Source organism: Protopterus annectens, chromosome 6.part1, assembly GCF_019279795.1.
Source record: "Protopterus annectens isolate FY-2018-M chromosome 6.part1, PAN1.0, whole genome shotgun sequence".
Lineage (NCBI taxonomy): Eukaryota > Metazoa > Chordata > Ceratodontiformes > Protopteridae > Protopterus > Protopterus annectens.
This window is the reverse complement of record NC_056738.1, coordinates 344,423,853-344,446,511: the sequence shown is the minus strand read 5'-3', so window position 1 is coordinate 344,446,511 and position 22,659 is coordinate 344,423,853. Positions and strand designations below refer to the sequence as shown.

General features: G+C 36.5%; 1 protein-coding gene across 1 annotated transcript in view; it reads right to left on the bottom strand.

The window, feature by feature from the left end:
* LOC122805546 (phospholipase A and acyltransferase 2-like) overlaps nucleotides 1-22,659 on the bottom strand; it is a 479,339-nt gene that overhangs the window by 178,317 nt on the left and 278,363 nt on the right. The gene's annotated exons all lie outside the window — the stretch shown is intronic.

Sequence of the window (22,659 nt, the reverse complement as noted above, 5' to 3'; positions counted from 1 at the left end):
ATTTTTTTAAATATTGCTCTTATAAACTTAAAAAGTTGACAGACTAGCACTTTGTATTACCATGCATTTTCTGAAGGGTAGGAAGTCCAAATCTCAAACATCAGTCATTATTTAGTGACTTCAATCCTCACTGATTTGCCAGAAAACTGCAAATTTTATGATAAGCAGACTAAACATATGAGAAAATCAGATGGTTGAAAGGTGTGGGGTGCATATACAAATACATACCTGAAGGAGTTCAGTTCATATAATCTACAGCATAATATGTGATTCAAAAATACATTAATAGCAGACAAAAGTGAGGAGTAGGGATTTGAATTCATAGGGGTACAATGGCAAACAAACTGCAAGCATGGTAGTGCAGATCCCAACCTCCTGTATCTGCTGCAGTAATACTCCCTATAAAAAGGGGATATAAACATCCTAGGCTGTGCTTTACTGCAGACCAGCACACTGAAACAACCAAAGCTGTCCTACCCCCAAACAGAGTGATGCAGCTGAGCTAACCCTGAACCAATGGGAGCACCTTCTGTACTCAGTCTCTCCATTGGCATACTATACGAATGAGATTTCTATGTGGTTATGGCAACTGGGGTTACAACTTTTATGACTGCTCCACTCCACCCGCCACCACCGCCACAGAGAGAAGAAGGTAACATTAGGAAATGGGCTGAAGAGCACAGAGTCTAGTGTATGTGAGTGTGTGTTTTTGTATGTGCCACTGTGTCTGTCTGCATATATGTGTCTGTGTGTAGGGGAGATGCTACAACATAGCGATTATGGGACCTCCATGTACAGAATGGCTGGGCAATTCTGAAAAAGTTTATCCAGTTCTTTAAACAAACTGAGTATGGTGTTGCTTATCCACAGTCCTGGCATCAATGTGATTCAAGTTTTATGATCCATGCCTAATAGCAGCACATGAAACAAACCATACCTCTCAACATCTTAACTCAGGAATTCTGTATAAAGCCCAAAATAATGGAGGGAGAGGGGACAATGGCCTAAAATCAGAGAAAGATTTTAAATTCTGCTCTTATAAACCTATAAGACTGCTAGTATAACAAGTTTTACAGTAGCATGCATTTTCTGAAAGATGTGAGAAAAAAGATAGGCAAGACAAGGCTATATGTTATACTGTTTTAATAAAAACAAACACAAACTCCAAATAGTGGTAAGCGCTTTCGGGTTCTCCAACCCTTCATCAGACAATTAGAACAACATAGGTCTTTACTTTTAAATAGTATAACAACCAATCAGAATTCAATGCTTTTAATACATTACCCGCCTATTTTGTAAGGAAGGTTTTAAAGGCACCACCTCGTTCAAACCTGGATATCTGTGTGATGTTAATGTTATAATCCATTTTGATTCAAGTGTCTCTGTAAGCAATTTTATATCCCCCCCTCTTGCACCTAGATTCACATTAGTGACAACTTTGAATAAAAATGTATGTGTGGAATTATCCAACAGATGCCTATAGAGTGCATTATGCTGGTCTTTGTTCCTAATGGATGACAGATGCTGCAAAACCCTAACCTTTAACATGTTGTTCGTCATCCCCACATAGAAAGCAGGACACTGTGTACACTCGGCTAAATAAACCACATTAGATGTTCTACATGTGGCTCTAGCCTTAAATTGAAAAAGCTGTCCAGTCATACTTATGCAAATCTGGTCCTTTTTTTCTGGGAGAAGACCAACATCTTCAACCATAGAGAGTGGATGAAACACATAGGAGTCTATGTGCGTTTTGTAGATGATATTTTTATTTTTTGGCAGGACACCGTAGATAAACTATTTAAGTTCTTTGATTATCTTCACTCTACAACATCCTTTTTTAAATTTACATTAAGCTACTCTAGGGAACAGATAGACTTTTTGGATGTAAGGATAAAATATACTTTGGAAGGGTTTACCTCGACGATACATAAGAAAGATTGCTGGAAAAACCACCTACTATCCTATGATAGTATGCACCCTCGCTATATGTTCCCAAACATTGTCAAAAGTCAAGTTTGCAGAACTTCCAGGCTATGCCTAGAAGATGAGGATTATGATAAAGAAGTGGAAGAACTAAGAGTATGCTTTGGTCAGAGAGGCTATAATGAAAATATGGTCAGCAAAGTAGTGCATTCCAGTTCTGAAAAGCGAACCAGTATTTATAAACCCTGGTTGAGACAAGGTCGGTCAGAAGGTGCAGTACATCAGAAAAATAAGAGATCAGATAAGGTTAGGCTATATTTTACCTATAGTAGTGACATCAATGATATACAGAGCATAGTCTGTAAAAATTGGAACATACTAAGAAGTGACCCCAAGTTGGATAATATGATAAGTCAGACACCTAACTTTGGTTATAGACGCAATAAAAACCTAAAGGATTTATTGTGCAGAGAGAAATCTGCCTCTGATCGGAAACCATTTCAAACTAAAGTAGGAACGGTACCTTGTGGTACATGTAAGGCCTGTAGTAGTATCAATAGGACCACAACTTTTAAACATCCTATGACTGGACAGCTTTTTCAATTTAAGGCTAGAGCCACATGTAGAACATCTAATGTGGTTTATTTAGCCGAGTGTACACAGTGTCCTGCTTTCTATGTGGGGATGACGAACAACATGTTAAAGGTTAGGGTTTTGCAGCATCTGTCATCCATTAGGAACAAAGACCAGCATAATGCACTCTATAGGCATCTGTTGGATAATTCCACACATACATTTTTATTCAAAGTTGTCACTAATGTGAATCTAGGTGCAAGAGGGGGGGATATAAAATTGCTTACAGAGACACTTGAATCAAAATGGATTATAACATTAACATCACACAGATATCCAGGTTTGAACGAGGTGGTGCCTTTAAAACCTGCCTTACAAAATAGGCGGGTAATGTATTAAAAGCATTGAATTCTGATTGGTTGTTATACTATTTAAAAGTAAAGACCTATGTTGTTCTAATTGTCTGATGAAGGGTTGGAGAACCCGAAAGCGCTTACCACTATTTGGAGTTTGTGTTTGTTTTTATTAAAACAGTATAACATATAGCCTTGTCTTGCCTATCTTTTTTCTCACTGCATTGGACTATTTTGGTTTGGCAAGACTTTAGCCTGAGCACAGAACATTGAATTTTGGTCTTTGATTTTCTGAAAGATATGAAGCCTGAAAGTCAAATGTCAGTCATTATTTAGCGGCTTCACTCTTCAATGGTTTGGCGGAAAACCACACATTTAAGTCCCCTTGATAAACAGACCACTTCACCCACCTCATGTTTTTTCCTCTGGCTGCTGTTCCTGCTACCTCAGACAACCCTCAAAGGAGCAGACCACATAGGAAGTGTGATTGATGCAAAATGCCATAAGCTCTACCCTCCACCATATGACGGGTGTGCGTGTGTGAGCGAGCAAGTGCTGTGGAAAGATTAAAACAAGCTTTAAACGATTATATATAGCTCCAAATAATAAAAACAGCAAAAAAGGTGAATGGTACGCCACACAACACTGCAGTAGACAGTGGTAAAAATGAACAAGAAAAAACAAGTAGCTGGACCAAACCATGGCTGCATACAGACATAAACTCAGTCTGATGAAGCAGTCATTGTGTACTGTGAAAGAGCTTACAATAAACGTTTTTTATGGACTGAGTTTATGTCTGTATCCAGGTGTGGTTTGGTCCAGCTACTTGTTTTTTCTTGTTCTCCTTTAAACTACAAAACCAAAACTCATTCTCACATTATGTAGCAGCCTAACCCTATCCATATCCCAGTATTATCTGTGCACATATTCCAATGACGCCCAGTCTTAAAGCACCTCAAAGGTAAACTCCACTGCAACAATGACACACTTTCAGTTTTACATCCAAAAATCTAGGACAAACTTCCAGTCTCCCTCAGCAGCAGTACAGAATATAGCAATTTTAAATCCCAACTGCACGTGTTCCATAAAAATTTGTCAAAATACAAACGCTTCAAAACTTTGATATAACATATCAAATTATCTGCTTCTCATAAGCACCAATGTTTTCAATGCCTTATTGTTTTTAGGCATCACATTACCTAAATTTTTCACTATACTGCTTTTGCATATTATTGTTTATATACGCTATTAATTGCTTTATGTTAATGTATATTTCATATTCAGTATATTTGTGTCTCAGTATTGCCACTGTCTGGCTTGGGTCATGACTGAAAACTGTCCATGGAATAGTCTACCCACTCAGTTAAATGAATGAATAAACTAAATAAACATGTACCAACTGAAATTCCATTAACCTATCTGCAACTATATAGATGCAATAAACAATTGTTTTTCACTAAATTGTAAAGCTGTCTGAACTACCTGATCTCATTTATAAACTATACTATACTATACACTACACTAATAATATAATATAATACAATGTTAAAAACTGAAATGTCATCCACTTTGCTTCTGACAGTACCTCTGTTTTTTTTCTGTCTGACTACATTTGCTAATTCTTAGTATAGACTGCTAAAGTTCACTGCTGCTCCATTTAAGACTGGGCTATATTTGAAATGGATCTCTAGTGGATCAGTGCATTATCCTAATACACAAATTCAAGCTTAAGTTCAGTCTTTATATTTGGTAGTTGCAAGATTGTCTACAGCACACTAAATTTGACAGTTTATTGGCGTTTCATTTGTGTAAGACATTGGAGAATTACATCTTGTGACTTTTTCACTGACCTATGGTTGTGGTATATCTAAATTTCATATATAACAGAAAGTTCTAAACGCCAAAAGATGAGTAGCCAGCCAAAAACCTTAACGCTTAATTTTATTAAAACTCAAATACATCCAGTGTTTTCGCTACCTGTAACAGGAAGCTTCATCAGAGGTATAAAAAAACGCGAGAATGCGTTTTAAATAGCAAATACAAGATACGTCATCGTATTGAGCAAGGAACCATAAATTAAAAAAATATTTTAAAAACAATACAATGGATAAACAGTACAATAAATATAATCAGTCACATAATGCTTGTATTTAAAAGTTAATAATCATACCTATGTATATGTTTTAAATTTAGCCAAAAACAGCCAAAAAAACTCCTACATGATAAGCAATGCACCACATAGTACTGGTTGGCAAGCATTTAAATCACATTCAATTAATATACTTTCTGCTTTGTGAAGCAAACCAATAGCATGCTGTTTGTATATTTCAACTATCATTCGAACAGCTTTAGAACAATAGTGTTTCACTCATCAAAATTGCCCACGTGTGCAAAACTCACATGACAATATAAAAATGTATGTGAATATATAGTTAAAGAGCATATTAATCCTCACTTAACCTAGTAGAAATATTTTATATTGTCTGTTTATGTTCTTAATAAAATAGAAACAGACCAATCAAAAAAACAAAGCAAAAGGGCTGTGTCTATGCTAAAAGTGGGAAACTGAAAATTAGAATATAATGGAATAATCAAAAAGTATATGTATAATATTAACTAGTAAAAAATTTTTAGGAAAACACAGGTTGTTACCTCATATGTGCCTTAAGTTTCAAAAAAGGTGCTATGTTACAGCTTTCATTTAAACCGGGGGTACTGAAAGCATTCAATCTCAGCTGCCAGAGAAGTTCACGTACCTCCAGTAACAGAGAAACAGGTCCCCCCCTAACTGACACTGGTAGATGGTCTATACCCATAAACAGAAAAGAGTGGCCTGGCAATAGGTCAATATGTTTGGCCAATGCGTTCTCACTTTTTTTATTTTTGATCGCATAGATATGTTGGTAAATCCTGTCCTTAAACCTTCTATCGGTCTTACCGATATAGAAGGCAGGACAACAAGAGCAGAACGCTATGTAAATTATAGACTTGGTATTACAGTCGATTCTGTGGCCAATTGGAAATTTATTGTTCCCTTCTACTGTACAAAAACTACCTGTTTTAATATAAATACAGTAGTTACAGGCACCACAGGAAAAAGACCCCTTATTTCTAGAGGAAATAACCCCCAATGAACTAGTGTAAAGAAGGTCTTTGATGTTTTGCCCTCGTCTAAAAACAATGTGTGGTTTTTCACCAAGTTTTTCAAGGAGGGAACTGTTATTAGCAATAAAAGCCCAATTTTTATATAGGATGTCTCGAATTTGACTAGAGTTCACGTTAAATGTTGAAATGAAACTGCATAAAGCCACGTTAGTGGGAACATTTTCTATGCTCACAACTACGGGGCTCAAACTCTCGTTAAACTCTTCAAGTGGCCCTACATCACCACTAGGTGGCGGGATAGACGACAAAAGAGATTTGTAAAAGCCAATAGTTCTTTTATGACGTACTTCTACAATTAAGTCGTCAATCAAACCGAGCGGGTAACCCCTATTAGAAAATAAGTTTCTCAAAGTCTCACATTCAATAAGAAAATCTTCTAATTCACTACACATACGGACAGCTCTCACAAGCTGTCCCTTAACAATAGCTCTCTTTTGTTTCAGAGGATGTGAGCTAGAGAAGTGAAGAAACGAATTTACATAGGTGTCTTTCCTATAAATGACAGAACTGAGTGATCGAGTTTGGCCATTTCTAATTAATTTTACATCCAAATAACTAATTACTTCTGTATTGAAATTGTATGTGAACCTTAGGAAGGAAGTTGTACTATTTAAGTAGTTGACAAATAGCTCTGCTTCACTGGAATTCCCTTTAAAAAGAACGAAAATATCGTCCAGGAAGCGAGTGTAGAAAGAAATTTTGTTACTCCATTCCGGATTACTAAGTACAAACTTCCTTTCCCAAAATGCCATAACTAAATTGGCTACAGCTGCTCCGCAAGGGGAGCCCATGGCAACCCCCTGTTTCTGGATGTATACATCATTTTCAAACATGAAAAAATTGGACGTAAGAATAATATCAAGAAGTTCCATGATGTTATCAATCTCATTAGATGGAGCACCAAGTTCTATCAAAAGGAGTTCAATCCACTCACGTGCCTCTAAATGTGGTATAGATGTGTATAAATCTACCACATCTATCGTCAAAAAGTTATTGGCTTGACTCTCTCTGAAGTTGTTAATATCAGATAAAAAGGACCACGAGTCTTTACATATAGTTGGCATCAACTCAACATATTTCCTAAGGAGTGAATCAACATACTTAGAACATGGGTAGGTGACTGAAGCCCTACCATCAATGAGAGCTCTCATTGGTGGGTCTCCAAGGTTTTTGTGAACCTTGGGGATTCCAAACATCACTGGTGTTCTAGCAAATAAGATGTCAATATATTTAAAGGTGTCCTCGTTAATTCTACCATTAATGAAAAGGTCTCTAAAATAGCCTCTAATTCTTTTAGAGCACATGTTCATCTCACTGATGGACGACTTGTGGTACGATTCAGAAGACAAGACCCTAAACATACGTTCAGAATAATCATTTTGCTCAAAAATGGCCAGACCCCCTCCCTTGTCAGGTTTAATAACTCTTACCCCCGCATAACGCAGAGAGTTTAGAGCTGAAAGTTGCTCTTTAGTGATATTAAACTGACTAAGGTTAGCTCTGTTTGAATCGGCCATGTGTCTAATATCCAATTCACACACGTGTTCAAATATTTTTAATGACACGTGTATTGGCGGGTTAAAGACACTTGAAAGTCTAATATTAGATACAGGAGGTCTTTCAGTACCACTGAAAAGTAATCTCAAATTCAGTTTCCTAACGTAGCATTTAAGGTCCAACAGGACCCTAGCTACGTCACATTTTTTGGACGGAACAAACGTATTGCCTAGGGCTAGTAACTCAACTAGTTCAGGTTCTAATAATAAAGAGGAATAGTTGTAAATAGTGAAGTCACCCTTTTTATTTAAGACAATTTTTGATGTAACCGGGGGTATGTCAAAGATGTCTCCATAACTTAATTCCAATTCCTGTTCCCCCTGTATTGCCTCTGTTTGTTCTTGTTCCCTAAAAAATTACCATGCACATTGTAGTTGTTTCCACTGCTATCATTAGAGGGACCAGAAGGCTGTGTGTCATTATTAGCTCCTCTGTTTTGTCCCCTGTTTAAGTTTCTGTTACTTCTACGGAGAGGTTGTTCCGCTCGTGTGTTGTTAGAAACGCTTTCTCTAGTATCCTGCTCTTCTGTGTTTTCAACCTCTGTTTGTTCAAATCTGTCCTCCCAATTAGCATCAACTTTGAAACTCAAATTAGGAAAGGCTCTATCTTTAGAGTAAGCAACCCTATCCCTGTATACTTTCTTAGATTTATTAACTTTAAGCTTGACCATATAAGTATCAATGCTGGTAAAGATACGTGAGTGGTCAAATTTAATTTGTGCAAATGCTACATCATTTTTAATTTCAGTATCAAGCAAGCATATTTCATCTGTCAAACTACCAATCATAACAGCATAATGCTTAACAAGAAGCTCCATAAGCTGGATCCCCTGAGCTTGAAACAAAATTTTTAAATCTAATAAAAAAGCACTACTGTTAACAAGACTGGAAGGAGAAAAACTAGATCTCAGCCCCTTAGGGATAATGCCATCAGTTATGCATTGTCTAAAATAAGCCACTTCTAATTGCAATTTACGCAATTTTAAAGTTTTAACATCAAGTGTTTTCAATTTTTCTGATAGCAAGGTAGTTGACTCGGCTACTGAACTGGAAGACTGCACCGACGAAGAGTCTATATATTTTGTTAAAGATGAAAAAGTCACCTGTATTATTTATCCATTCGGATATTCCCCTCTCGCCAATAAGTGCCTCGTTATGTCCAGTTGAAATGTTCCCAGTTCCCGCCTGAGTACCAGAAGCAACATTAAGAACATTCCTGTTAGTGGAAGTTGTTGCTCTCACCAACTGACCCGGCGGTATGGTTCCTTGTGTTTCCGTTACCGTTCTTCTAGGACGAACACCATATGGTGAACGGTCAATGTTAGCACTACTGTGCTCGCCATATGAATCCTCGAAGGCTTGGAAACGGTTATTGAGAGCTTCTATTTTTTGCGTCAGTTGCAAAAGTAAGTTCGGTACATCAACAATGTCCGGATTGGACTGACCAAAAATAACCGGCGTGGCGGGACTCCCCATGTGGCTTTAGAACGAAAATAAACTTCACTCAGAGCGGACAGCAACGGACAAACTGTTAACAACAGAAAGTTCTAAACGCCAAAAGATGAGTAGCCAGCCAAAAACCTTAACGCTTAATTTTATTAAAACTCAAATACATCCAGCGTTTTCGCTACCTGTAACAGGAAGCTTCATCAGAGGTATAAAAAAACGCGAGAATGCGTTTTAAATAGCAAATACAAGATACGTCATCGTATTGAGCAAGGAACCATAAATTAAAAAAATATTTTAAAAACAATACAATGGATAAACAGTACAATAAATATAATCAGTCACATAATGCTTGTATTTAAAAGTTAATAATCATACCTATGTATATGTTTTAAATTTAGCCAAAAACAGCCAAAAAAACTCCTACATGATAAGCAATGCACCACATAGTACTGGTTGGCAAGCATTTAAATCACATTCAATTAATATACTTTCTGCTTTGTGAAGCAAACCAATAGCATGCTGTTTGTATATTTCAACTATCATTCGAACAGCTTTAGAACAATAGTGTTTCACTCATCAAAATTGCCCACGTGTGCAAAACTCACATGACAATATAAAAAATGTATGTGAATATATAGTTAAAGAGCATATTAATCCTCACTTAACCTAGTAGAAATATTTTATATTGTCTGTTTATGTTCTTAATAAAATAGAAACAGACCAATCAAAAAAACAAAGCAAAAGGGGCTGTGTCTATGCTAAAAGTGGGAAACTGAAAATTAGAATATAATGGAATAATCAAAAAGTATATGTATAATATTAACTAGTAAAAAAATTTTAGGAAAACACAGGCTGTTACCTCATATGTGCTTAAGTTTCAAAAAAGGTGCTATGTTACAGCTTTCATTTAAACCGGGGGTACTGAAAGCATTCAATCTCAGCTGCCAGAGAAGTTCACGTACCTCCAGTAACAGAGAAACAGGTCCCCCCCTAACTGACACTGGTAGATGGTCTATACCCATAAACAGAAAAGAGTGGCCTGGCAATAGGTCAATATGTTTGGCCAATGCGTTCTCACTTTTTTATTTTTGATCGCATAGATATGTTGGTAAATCTTGTCCTTAAACCTTCTATCGGTCTTACCGATATAGAAGGCAGGACAACAAGAGCAGAACGCTATGTAAATTATAGACTTGGTATTACAGTCGATTCTGTGGCCAATTGGAAATTTATTGTTCCCTTCTACTGTACAAAAACTACCTGTTTTAATATAAATACAGTAGTTACAGGCACCACAGGAAAAAGACCCCTTATTTCTAGAGGAAATAACCCCCAATGAACTAGTGTAAAGAAGGTCTTTGATGTTTTGCCCTCGTCTAAAAACAATGTGTGGTTTTTCACCAAGTTTTTCAAGGAGGGAACTGTTATTAGCAATAAAAGCCCAATTTTTATATAGGATGTCTCGAATTTGACTAGAGTTCACGTTAAATGTTGAAATGAAACTGCATAAAGCCACGTTAGTGGGAACATTTTCTATGCTCACAACTACGGGGCTCAAACTCTCGTTAAACTCTTCAAGTGGCCCTACATCACCACTAGGTGGCGGGATAGACGACAAAAGAGATTTGTAAAAGCCAATAGTTCTTTTATGACGTACTTCTACAATTAAGTCGTCAATCAAACCGAGCGGGTAACCCCTATTAGAAAATAAGTTTCTCAAAGTCTCACATTCAACAAGAAAATCTTCTAATTCACTACACATACGGACAGCTCTCACAAGTTGTCCCTTAACAATAGCTCTCTTTTGTTTCAGAGGATGTGAGCTAGAGAAGTGAAGAAACGAATTTACATAGGTGTCTTTCCTATAAATGACAGAACTGAGTGATCGAGTTTGGCCATTTCTAATTAATTTTACATCCAAATAACTAATTACTTCTGTACTGAAATTGTATGTGAATCTTAGGAAGGAAGTTGTACTATTTAAGTAGTTGACAAATAGCTCTGCTTCACTGGAATTCCCTTTAAAAAGAACGAAAATATCGTCCAGGAAGCGAGTGTAGAAAGAAATTTTGTTACTCCATTCCGGATTACTAAGTACAAACTTCCTTTCCCAAAATGCCATAACTAAATTGGCTACAGCTGCTCCGCAAGGGGAGCCCATGGCAACCCCCTGTTTCTGGATGTATACATCATTTTCAAACATGAAAAAATTGGACGTAAGAATAATATCAAGAAGTTCCATGATGTTATCAATCTCATTAGATGGAGCACCAAGTTCTATCAAAAGGAGTTCAATCCACTCACGTGCCTCTAAATGTGGTATAGATGTGTATAAATCTACCACATCTATCGTCAAAAAGTTATTGGCTTGACTCTCTCTGAAGTTGTTAATATCAGATAAAAAGGACCACGAGTCTTTACATATAGTTGGCATCAACTCAACATATTTCCTAAGGAGTGAATCAACATACTTAGAACATGGGTAGGTGACTGAAGCCCTACCATCAATGAGAGCTCTCATTGGTGGGTCCCCAAGGTTTTTGTGAACCTTGGGGATTCCAAACATCACTGGTGTTCTAGCAAATAAGATGTCAATATATTTAAAGGTGTCCTCGTTAATTCTACCATTAATGAAAAGGTCTCTAAAATAGCCTCTAATTCTTTTAGAGCACATGTTCATCTCATTGATGGACGACTTGTGGTACGATTCAGAAGACAAGACCCTAAACATACGTTCAGAATAATCATTTTGCTCAAAAATGGCCAGACCCCCTCCCTTGTCAGGTTTAATAACTCTTACCCCCCGCATAACGCAGAGAGTTTAGAGCTGAAAGTTGCTCTTTAGTGATATTAAACTGACTAAGGTTAGCTCTGTTTGAATCGGCCATGTGTCTAATATCCAATTCACACACGTGTTCAAATATTTTTAATGACACGTATATTGGCGGGTTAAAGACACTTGAAAGTCTAATATTAGATACAGGAGGTCTTTCAGTACCACTGAAAAGTAATCTCAAATTCAGTTTCCTAACGTAGCATTTAAGGTCCAACAGGACCCTAGCTACGTCACATTTTTTGGATGGAACAAACGTATTGCCTAGGGCTAGTAACTCAACTAGTTCAGGTTCTAATAATAAAGAGGAATAGTTGTAAATAGTGAAGTCACCCTTTTTATTTAAGACAATTTTTGGTGTAACCGGGGGTATGTCAAAGATGTCTCCATACTTAATTCCAATTCCTGTTCCCCCTGTATTGCCTCTGTTTGTTCTTGTTCCCTAAAAAATTACCATGCACATTGTAGTTGTTTCCACTGCTATCATTAGAGGGACCAGAAGGCTGTGTGTCATTATTAGCTCCTCTGTTTTGTCCCCTGTTTAAGTTTCTGTTACATCTACGGAGAGGTTGGATGTAAAATTAATTAGAAATGGCCAAACTCGATCACTCAGTTCTGTCATTTATAGGAAAGACACCTATGTAAATTCGTTTCTTCACTTCTCTAGCTCACATCCTCTGAAACAAAAGAGAGCTATTGTTAAGGGACAGCTTGTGAGAGCTGTCCGTATGTGTAGTGAATTAGAAGATTTTCTTGTTGAATGTGAGACTTTGAGAAACTTATTTTCTAATAGGGGTTACCCGCTCGGTTTGATTGACGACTTAATTGTAGAAGTACGTCATAAAAGAACTATTGGCTTTTACAAATCTCTTTTGTCGTCTATCCGGCCACCTAGTGGTGATGTAGGGCCACTTGAAGAGTTTAACGAGAGTTTGAGCCCCGTAGTTGTGAGCATAGAAAATGTTCCCACTAACGTGGCTTTATGCAGTTTCATTTCAACATTTAACGTGAACTCTAGTCAAATTCGAGACATCCTATATAAAAATTGGGCTTTTATTGCTAATAACAGTTCCCTCCTTGAAAAACTTGGTGAAAAACCACACATTGTTTTTAGACGAGGGCAAAACATCAAAGACCTTCTTTACACTAGTTCATTGGGGGTTATTTCCTCTAGAAATAAGGGGTCTTTTTCCTGTGGTGCCTGTAACTACTGTATTTATATTAAAACAGGTAGTTTTTGTACAGTAGAAGGGAACAATAAATTTCCAGTTGGCCACAGAATCGACTGTAATACCAAGTCTATAATTTACATAGCGTTCTGCTCTTGTTGTCCTGCCTTCTATATCGGTAAGACCGATAGAAGGTTTAAGGACAGGATTTACCAACATATCTATGCGATCAAAAATAAAAAAAGTGAGAACGCATTGGCCAAACATATTGACCTATTGCAGGCCACTCTTTTCTGTTTATGGGTATAGACCATCTACCAGTGCCAGTTAGGGGGGGACCTGTTTCTCTGTTACTGGAGGTACGTGAACTTCTCTGGCAGCTGAGATTGAATGCTTTCAGTACCCCCGGTTTAAATGAAAGCTGTAACATAGCACCTTTTTTGAAACTTAAGGCACATATGAGGTAACAACCTGTGTTTTCCTAAAAATTTTTTACTAGTTAATATTATACATATACTTTTTGATTATTCCATTATATTCTAATTTTCAGTTTCCCACTTTTAGCATAGACACAGCCCCTTTTGCTTTGTTTTTTTGATTGGTCTGTTTCTATTTTATTAAGAACATAAACAGACAATATAAAATATTTCTACTAGGTTAAGTGAGGATTAATATGCTCTTTAACTATATATTCACATACATTTTTTATATTGTCATGTGAGTTTTGCACACGTGGGCAATTTTGATGAGTGAAACACTATTGTTCTAAAGCTGTTCGAATGATAGTTGAAATATACAAACAGCATGCTATTGGTTTGCTTCACAAAGCAGAAAGTATATTAATTGAATGTGATTTAAATGCTTGCCAACCAGTACTATGTGGTGCATTGCTTATCATGTAGGAGTTTTTTTGGCTGTTTTTGGCTAAATTTAAAACATATACATAGGTATGATTATTAACTTTTAAATACAAGCATTATGTGACTGATTATATTTATTGTACTGTTTATCCATTGTATTGTTTTTAAAATATTTTTTTAATTTATGGTTCCTTGCTCAATACGATGACGTATCTTGTATTTGCTATTTAAAACGCATTCTCGCGTTTTTTTATACCTCTGATGAAGCTTCCTGTTACAGGTAGCGAAAACGCTGGATGTATTTGAGTTTTAATAAAATTAAGCGTTAAGGTTTTTGGCTGGCTACTCATCTTTTGGCGTTTAGAACTTTCTGTTGTTAACAGTTTGTCCGTTGCTGTCCGCTCTGAGTAAATTTCATATATGACATATTTAATTTTATATATCTAAGGTTATGTGTTGGCTATGTTGTCTTGAGTTTCAGTCCTAGTCTGCACTACGTCCAGTATGACGTAACCGTGAAAGTCATTTTGCAATGTGACCCTGCCAGGAGGAAATCTTTTTGATGTGTGGTGTAGATTATGGTGAAGATGAGTTGTTTTTTTAGAGATGGTGACTGCCTGGTCTGTGAGTGGAGTGCTGGTCCTTTGCAATAACTGAACTGGATCTCATTTTTTCATAACTGTTTATTTTCAAATGCCTTTTATATTGCCTCAAGCTTGTGTTACTTACTATTCATGCAGTCCAGGAAACCACTGCTGAGACCAGCCCAATTTTCAAACTGCCCAAAGCACTGTCTGGTTAAGTGAGTTGCTAAATATCACACAGTAAGCAAATGAAGGCTGAGGGAATCGAACTCTGTACCTCAAGAAGCACCTCATTAACCGCTTATAGCCTTAATCATCTGAGTTAACTGCCACTAAGGTAAGCAATATCTAACTCTAACAAAAAACAAACAGTATTACAATATAACAGATCCTCAATGGGATAATTCATGTCCAGCTCTAGAAAGTGACAAACTGATGATACTGACATATGCAAAGCATACACAATTATTTTATTTATTTATTTAATATTTGTTTACCGGGGTAGTCCAACTAGGCTAGTTTCCCATGTGACCTAAGGAGAAAAGCTCCACATAAAAATACATAACACAACAGGACATAATTAAGCTCCACATAACATGCTATACAATGGAATACTATTCACTAATGTTTGTCCAATAACATACAATAACTTTCTCAGCAGTTATATATACACATCAGATTTGTAGGAGGTCAGGAAGTTATGCAACTTCTAGTTATACAGCCTTAGTTTTGCTTTTACTTTCATTTTACTTTCCCTTGTAGTTCAATCTACTTTATTTTATATTTATTTGTTTGTGTAGTAATTTGTTTAATATACTTATTTGCTGTTTGCTGGTATTTGTAGTCTTCATAATGCTTAGTAGACAAGCACTATAACAGACTAGAAGATTGTGTGTGTGCACTACATATAGACTAGTAGACAGATACCCAGATACATAGAAAAATGATAAATGTGAGTCCTGGGGCTGGCTCTGGTTGCACTACAGATGGGATGTACACATTTTCTCATGCTTTACAAACTCATATATGAGCTACAAGACTCCATTTTCTTTAGTGCAAGTAAAAATCTTATTTTTCTTATCCTTGGACCCCATCCAGTTTTTGAAGGGGACATTAGTTAAGTATTGTAAGAATACAACTGTGAGAAAGTAAGTGCCTCTGAGGGGTTTTCTTTCCTGCGTTTATTCTAAATTTAAAATCTCAAAAAGCTATTGTAAATAAAACATCCATGAATTTGTTTAAAGTAGGAGGCTGTACAGATTTTGCACCAATAGTACCCCAATAGCTATTTATATTTGTTTGCTCAGACACACTAAAACTTTTTTCATATTTCACCTATTTACAAGCTGGTTATACATAAAAAAACCCACTCATTTTATAAACAACTTTATATGAACAACTTTTGTGTTTGCAGAACCGTGGTACCATCTTCTGTTTGGAAGTTATTTGCAGTGTTTTAAAAATGTTTTTCTGGGTACTTTTTACCCTTATGTCTGTCTACCATCAAGCCTCCACCACTCAGATTCAGGTTGTATATCCCTGTTCTATGGATGTACCCAGTACAGAATGGGTTGAACTATCTGGAGGGACCATCATCCAGGCAACCATGATGGTTTCTTGTGCCCCTGCCCACATCTAGCAATCAGGTTGCTCTACTGGTGGCATGTACCTATGTCCCTCGGTCAGGGAAAGTGTCTTTCCCTCCAACCCAGGACCTTATTCAGCATTTTGACTTGTCCATGGACCAGGGACTACATGGTGCATGTGCCCCAGCAACTTTAATTCATCTAGGATGTGAGCTTCAGAGTGTTTTCTTGTATGGCCATAACCCCACCCCAAGAGATGCAAGTACAAGCATTACTGCAGGGACTACACCCCCACCCCATCCTTCACGTGCACACTCCTACACATGTGAAGACAAGGAATAGCAGGAACAACTTGGGGGGCTACTGCTCCCATCTTCTTCTGCAGGTGGCTTACTACTTTCATTATTTACAGCTGTCACATAGTACTGGAGCAGCACAGGAGTCAGAACAGTGCTACCACATCATACCTCTCAACCTCTTAGAGCAAGAAATCTGGACAAACCCACAAACAGGGGGGACACAGGCTCAAAAATAGGGACACTTTTTTAAATACTGCTCTTACAAACTTAGAAAGTAGATAGAATAACAGGTTTTGCATTCGCATTAATTTTTCTGAAGGATATGAATTCTGAAACTCAAATGTCTGCCATTATTTTCTGACTTCTGACTTCAATGATTTGTCAGTGGCTTGCCAGAAAACCGTAATTTTATGAGAAATAGACCAAAAATATTTGGCAAAAATCTGCATATTCTCCGAAAATCTGGACAGTTGAGAGGTATGCACCACATCCTTCCCCCAAGTTGGGCAAACTGTAGCCACCGATTTCCCATATCCCCTCAGAAGCAATCAAACCTAACAGAGCTGTAGAACTGCTAGAGATTTAATGTGTTCTGGTACCTCGGCTAAAAGTGCCTTCAGAGGAATGATTTCAAAACACTCAGCAGTACAGTTTATACAAATCTTAACACATTCAATCAACTGAATAATTATACAACTTTTTTAAAGAAACAGTTTACCCAGTCACCCATCAGAATACATATAAAAATAAATAATTTTAAATCACACATTTAAATTACACATTTAAATTAATTTCCAAATTTAAACCCTTAGGAACAAACGTACCAAAATTTAAAATAACTCTACTTTCCATTTCCAACAATTTTTGTACAAAATTACCTCCCCCTTAGAGTAAAGGGTTTACTAACACACTAAAACATAGAGAATCATCCTGCCCCCCATGAATTTTATGAAAATGGTCAGCAATGGGACTATCGGGTTCCTAATGTCCCCAAATGTTCCAAAATGTGAATCTTAATCATTCGCTTAGTCTGACCAACATACTATCTGGGGCAAACATCCACATCCCACAATGTAAACCACCCCACAGGAATGACAATCAAACATTTCTTTTGCAACATATGACACCATTAATTCTAGTGCCTGAAACATTTTTAACCCTCACACAAACTTTATATTTCCCACACCTGAACATACCTCTTTGCTCTTTCAATTAACTTCTAACATTAAGTAGCTCTCTTAAATTTTGATATCTCCCATAGGAAGATCCCTCACTTGTTTGAAGCTTTACCTTAAGGGGAGTTCAAATGAATTTCTGAACATACTTCTGAAAGGCGTTTACTTCAGCAGGAATTTTTTAGTTGAGAGGCTTTGTGTTCGAGGATACTCTGAAGCCTCTATTGAGCAAGCTAGAAAAAGGGTAGCAGATGGTGTTAAAACTCCCAGGGGTTTATATGGGAATGAGCAATTTAGGCCGTTGAATGGGGAAAGGCAAGATGGAAAAGTTATTTTCTGTGACAAAATTTTACCCATTTTCTCCCAATATTAAGAGATTGGTGGAAAATGTATAGCCTATTGTTTTCTTTAATGATGAATTGGGCAACTTGTTTCCAAACAAGGTTACTTTTTCCTATGGGAGATATCAAAATTTAAGAGAGCAACTTAATGTTATAAATAGAAGTTTGTTGAAAGAGCAAAGAGGTATGTTCAGGTGTGGGAAATGTAAAGTTTGAGGGTTAAAAATGTTTCAGGCACTAGAATTAATGGTGTCACATATATGGCAAAAGATAGGTTTGACTGTCAATCCTCTGGGGTGGTTTACATTGTGGGATGTGGATGTTTGCCCCCTAGATGGTATGTTGGCCAGATTAAGCGAATGATTAAGATTCACATTTTGGAACATTTGGGCATATTAGGAACTCAAGATTAGACAGTCCCATTGCTAACCATTTTCATAATATTCATGGGGGGGCAGGATGATTCTCTTTGTTTTAGTGTGTTAGCAAAGTATTTACACCAAGGGGGAGGTAAATTTTGTACAAGAACTGCTGGAAATGGAAAGTAGATTTATTTAAAATTTTGGCGCACTTGTTCCTAAGGGTTTAAATTTGGAAATTAATTTAAATGTGTGATTTAAAATTATTTATTTTTATATGTATTCTGATGGGTGACTGGGTAAACTGTTTCTTTAAAAAAGTTGTATAATTATTCAGTTGATTGAATGTGTTAAGATTTGTATAAATTGTACTGCTGAGTGTTTTGAAATCATTCCAATGAAGGTACATTTAGCAGAGGTATCAGAACACATTAAATGTCTAGCAATTCTACAGCTCTGTTTGGATTGTTTGCTTTCTATTTGGTTCCTGTATGTTTCTGTTATTCCCATATCCCCTCCCCAGCTCTTCCAGCTCCCAAGCTGCTATTTGAATTCATGTTGCCTGGATCGCAATTAGGGCTTTATCCCTCTGTGCCACAGAGCAGTTTGAGTTTTGAGGACATATGATGTATATCTCCATCTGCCTAGTAACAAAAAAAGCAACAATGTGCAGTTTAAGAGATTTGCATGCTGTAAACCTTGCACAGACACAAGTACCCTGTTATGATTCATTTTAAGCTTTCTCATAACTGCAGTTTAAAATTATTCGATTATAAAATGAGAAAAAAAGTACTTTTTTGTCTTTCTTTTCACAGTCATTGACATATAAAGCATGTATTATATCAAAAATGGTTGTTCTGTAGATTCAGTGTAACAAAACATTTTTAATTGGGTCAAGCCTCCCACACCCATGATCCAATGAAATATACTGTCTACACCCACTACTAAATGTAATCAACATTAAGGTTACTGTTTAACAGGAAGGGTGGTTCATCCCCTTACAATGACCTTGATCAATTAAGTAACTTTTGACCAGCTATGCATTACCATTATTTTGGGTTCTGCACTATTCTCATTTGTTGTTCTTTCAAAAAAATGTAATAAAAAGAAAAAAAACAACTTTTTCAAGGGGCACTAATATAGACCTGGTAAACTAACCAGTAATTCAAGCAGTTCATGTCCAAATTTATCAAATAATTTTAACAAGTCAACATGAAGCAACAAATTTTCTATCAGCCCGGTTGAGTAGCACCACACACACAGACCTTTAGGAATGATATTAAGTCTTATACATTCCTGCAGATAAGCGTTCTCTAGCTGCAGTTTTTTTTTTTTTACACCTCATAAGTTTATTATCAAATTCATTAGGCATTCCTCCAGTCTGTTTTGAATGGAAGGAAAATGCTGCAGTTAGCCATTAAGTCTAGGTACTTCCCTTCTCACGTAACTGTTGTCCTGGTTCCTCCAGTTCGTGTCAGCTGCACATGCTCCCTAGGCTCCATTCCTTTCATGGTTGGACTGTACCACTTCTATGTTGGCTTCATTTCCTTCAAGATTAATGGAATGTACAAGTCTTGCACATTGTGGCGTTAAATTAAAATTACCACCATGAATTCTATTACAAGATTCTCGTGTGTGCAATGACCCATCGATATTAGACATACCCATTCATACAGGTTATCAATATGTTGGGTCACATGCATAATAAGGGCTGTTAAATTGCCAATGGTCCTTTCCATTATTCTGTTCTCAGCCGGATTATTTAATTCCCTGGGTAATATCCAAACAATTGGCAGCCTCCATAGCAAACCAACAAACAAATCCAATCCAGTAAGCACAAACAAACAAAATAAAAACAAGCCAAATGGCAAAGTTTGGACTGACCTAGATAGAAAAAAAACCCAGCACTACTGCCGTAATAAAAATCACCACATACTTTTATTAACAAAAAATAATAAAATGGTAAGCGCTTTTGTTTAAAACAGTGGTAAACTTCAGACAATGAACATTACTTTGTTCCCATTTAAATAATGCATCTTTCATTCTGATTGGATCTCATAATTTAACATATCACACACTTAACCATTCAGCTTATGGTGAATTTTAAAGCCACAACACCTTAAGGAAAAAGCCTTACAAATCTATTTAACAAAACATATTTTGACCTTTCTATTATAAACATTTTCTAAACGTGATATTCCAATATTGTCTATTTTATAATGTCCCTTTTTAATGGTTTTAATTTAAGGGCTGGGGCCATTGAACTGCATTCATTTATACCACGCCAGCTATCTGCCTGTATCCTTACTTGCCATTGTAATTCTTTAAGCTCTAAAAACAGTCCCCAAGCCTGTCATCTATAAATACACTATTAATAATAGTATAATTAAATTGATGTCCTCCATTATCCATTATGAGTTTTGCTAAAGCATTATGCTTCCTGATAGCGTACTCATGCTCATACTCAGAGAATTTCCTCTCTTTTGCCGATGTAAAAGGCTGAACATGAGTTACACTTCGCAAGGTATACCACTGCTTTCAAACTGCGACAGTATTTCCCTTTTATTTGATATTTCCTATTGTTAATAATGAATTCTTCTCCTATCACTACTTTGTAACACCAATTACATGTTCCACATCTCTTCATTCCTCGAGACATGTTGCTAGGATTCTCATTACGATACTCAAGTAGATCTTTCAAATTTTTTCCTTTTCAGTAGACAATTACCTATTACATTCCTAATATAACCATCTGCATTCAAGATGGGCAATTTTTTCTCAAATACCCATCTTATTAATTTAAAATAATCACTGTATGTCAAGATTAGCGCTTCTGAAAACTTCTTTTCATTTTTTATAAATGGCAGTTCCATTAATTTGTTTTCACCTTCCGAACTTATTACAGTTTCTACTGCCTTCTGATGAAATGTAATTCCCCTCATTTAAAATAGGTCTAAAATAACACTTTTCTCTTAATTTTTACTTCATGAATCAATTCATCTACCAATTCTGTGGGGTATGCCCTTGTGCAAAACAGAGCGTAACTTGGCACATTCATTCACAAAATCTTGCTCTCTTGTTATCATATGGGCTGCCCTTTTACAACAGATTTTTGGTGTGCAGGATGTGAACTCGTATAACGCAATAAACTATTGGAATACGTTTCATTCCTGTATATGGTAGCTATATAGCTTTCTTCTACCTTATCCTTTGATAATCTTGTGTCTAAATATTCCTTATAATTTAAATTTACTTTCCAAAATAAAAGACGATATTGGAATATAAAGTTTAGAAAATGTTTATAAGAGAAAGGTTAAGGTATGTTTTGTTAAATAGATTTATAAGGCTTTTTCCTTAAGTTATTGTGGCTTTAAAATTCACATAAGATGAATGGTTAAGTGTGGGACATGTTAAATTATGAGATCCAATCAGAATGAAAGATGCATTAAATGAGTACAAAGTAATGTTCATTGTCTGATGGCGTTTAACACTGTTTTAAACGAAAGCACTTACCATTTTATTATTTTTTGTTAATAAAAGTATGTGGTGATTTTATTACGGCAGTAGTGCTGGTTTTTCCATCTGGGTCAGCCCGAACTTTGTCATTTGGCTTGTTTTTATTTCTTATATGTCACCAACTGATGTGATTTAAGTGGCTATGTTTATGAACTGGTTTAGAAAATCTCACAAAAACACTACTTTCTATGAGTAGTATGCACTCTACATACACATAGGCATGACCCTAAAGGATAGTTAATGAGCAACACATTTAACCAGTATGGACACTAATGTATGCAATACATTATGTCGAATGGGAAATGATTTAAGGATGAGTTATTTGGGAAATGTCCACAGGCAGGTGAAAAGATAATTAAAAAGGACAGGTACGTCTAAATCCTTTAATGTAGAGAGCTTTTACTCAAGAATTCAAATGGGCCAAAATATAGAAATGCCACATTAATATACCCTTTCACTTATGCCAGAGATGTTAATACATATTGTGATACCGTTAAATAATGTGGCAAATTTTGACTCTTCATTCAAGTATACAGCAGACTGTAGGTAAGCAGCTTTATCTGGTTTTCAAAAATAAGCCTAATCTTAAAAGGCATCTTTTATTATGATGTCCCCTTTCTGGACCAGTTATCAAGTAGCCTGAATCTTCAACATTGATACTATGGAGGGACATTCACTTGTAATACAAATTAATGCACTCAGTATTTCCACATGCAGACCTCTGCATCAAGCACAATCTCCCTTAAGAGCACAGGTAACAGTCAGCCTGGAGTCTGGATTTCTTTGCATCCGTGTCCCTCCTGGACTTCCAACCAGGTTCCCCACTGGCACAGCTGTAGGGTTAGGTCCTCAGCAGTGTGTTCAAGCCAAGTCCTTCAGCACACTTGCTGGGAAACCATCACTTCATGTCGCTGC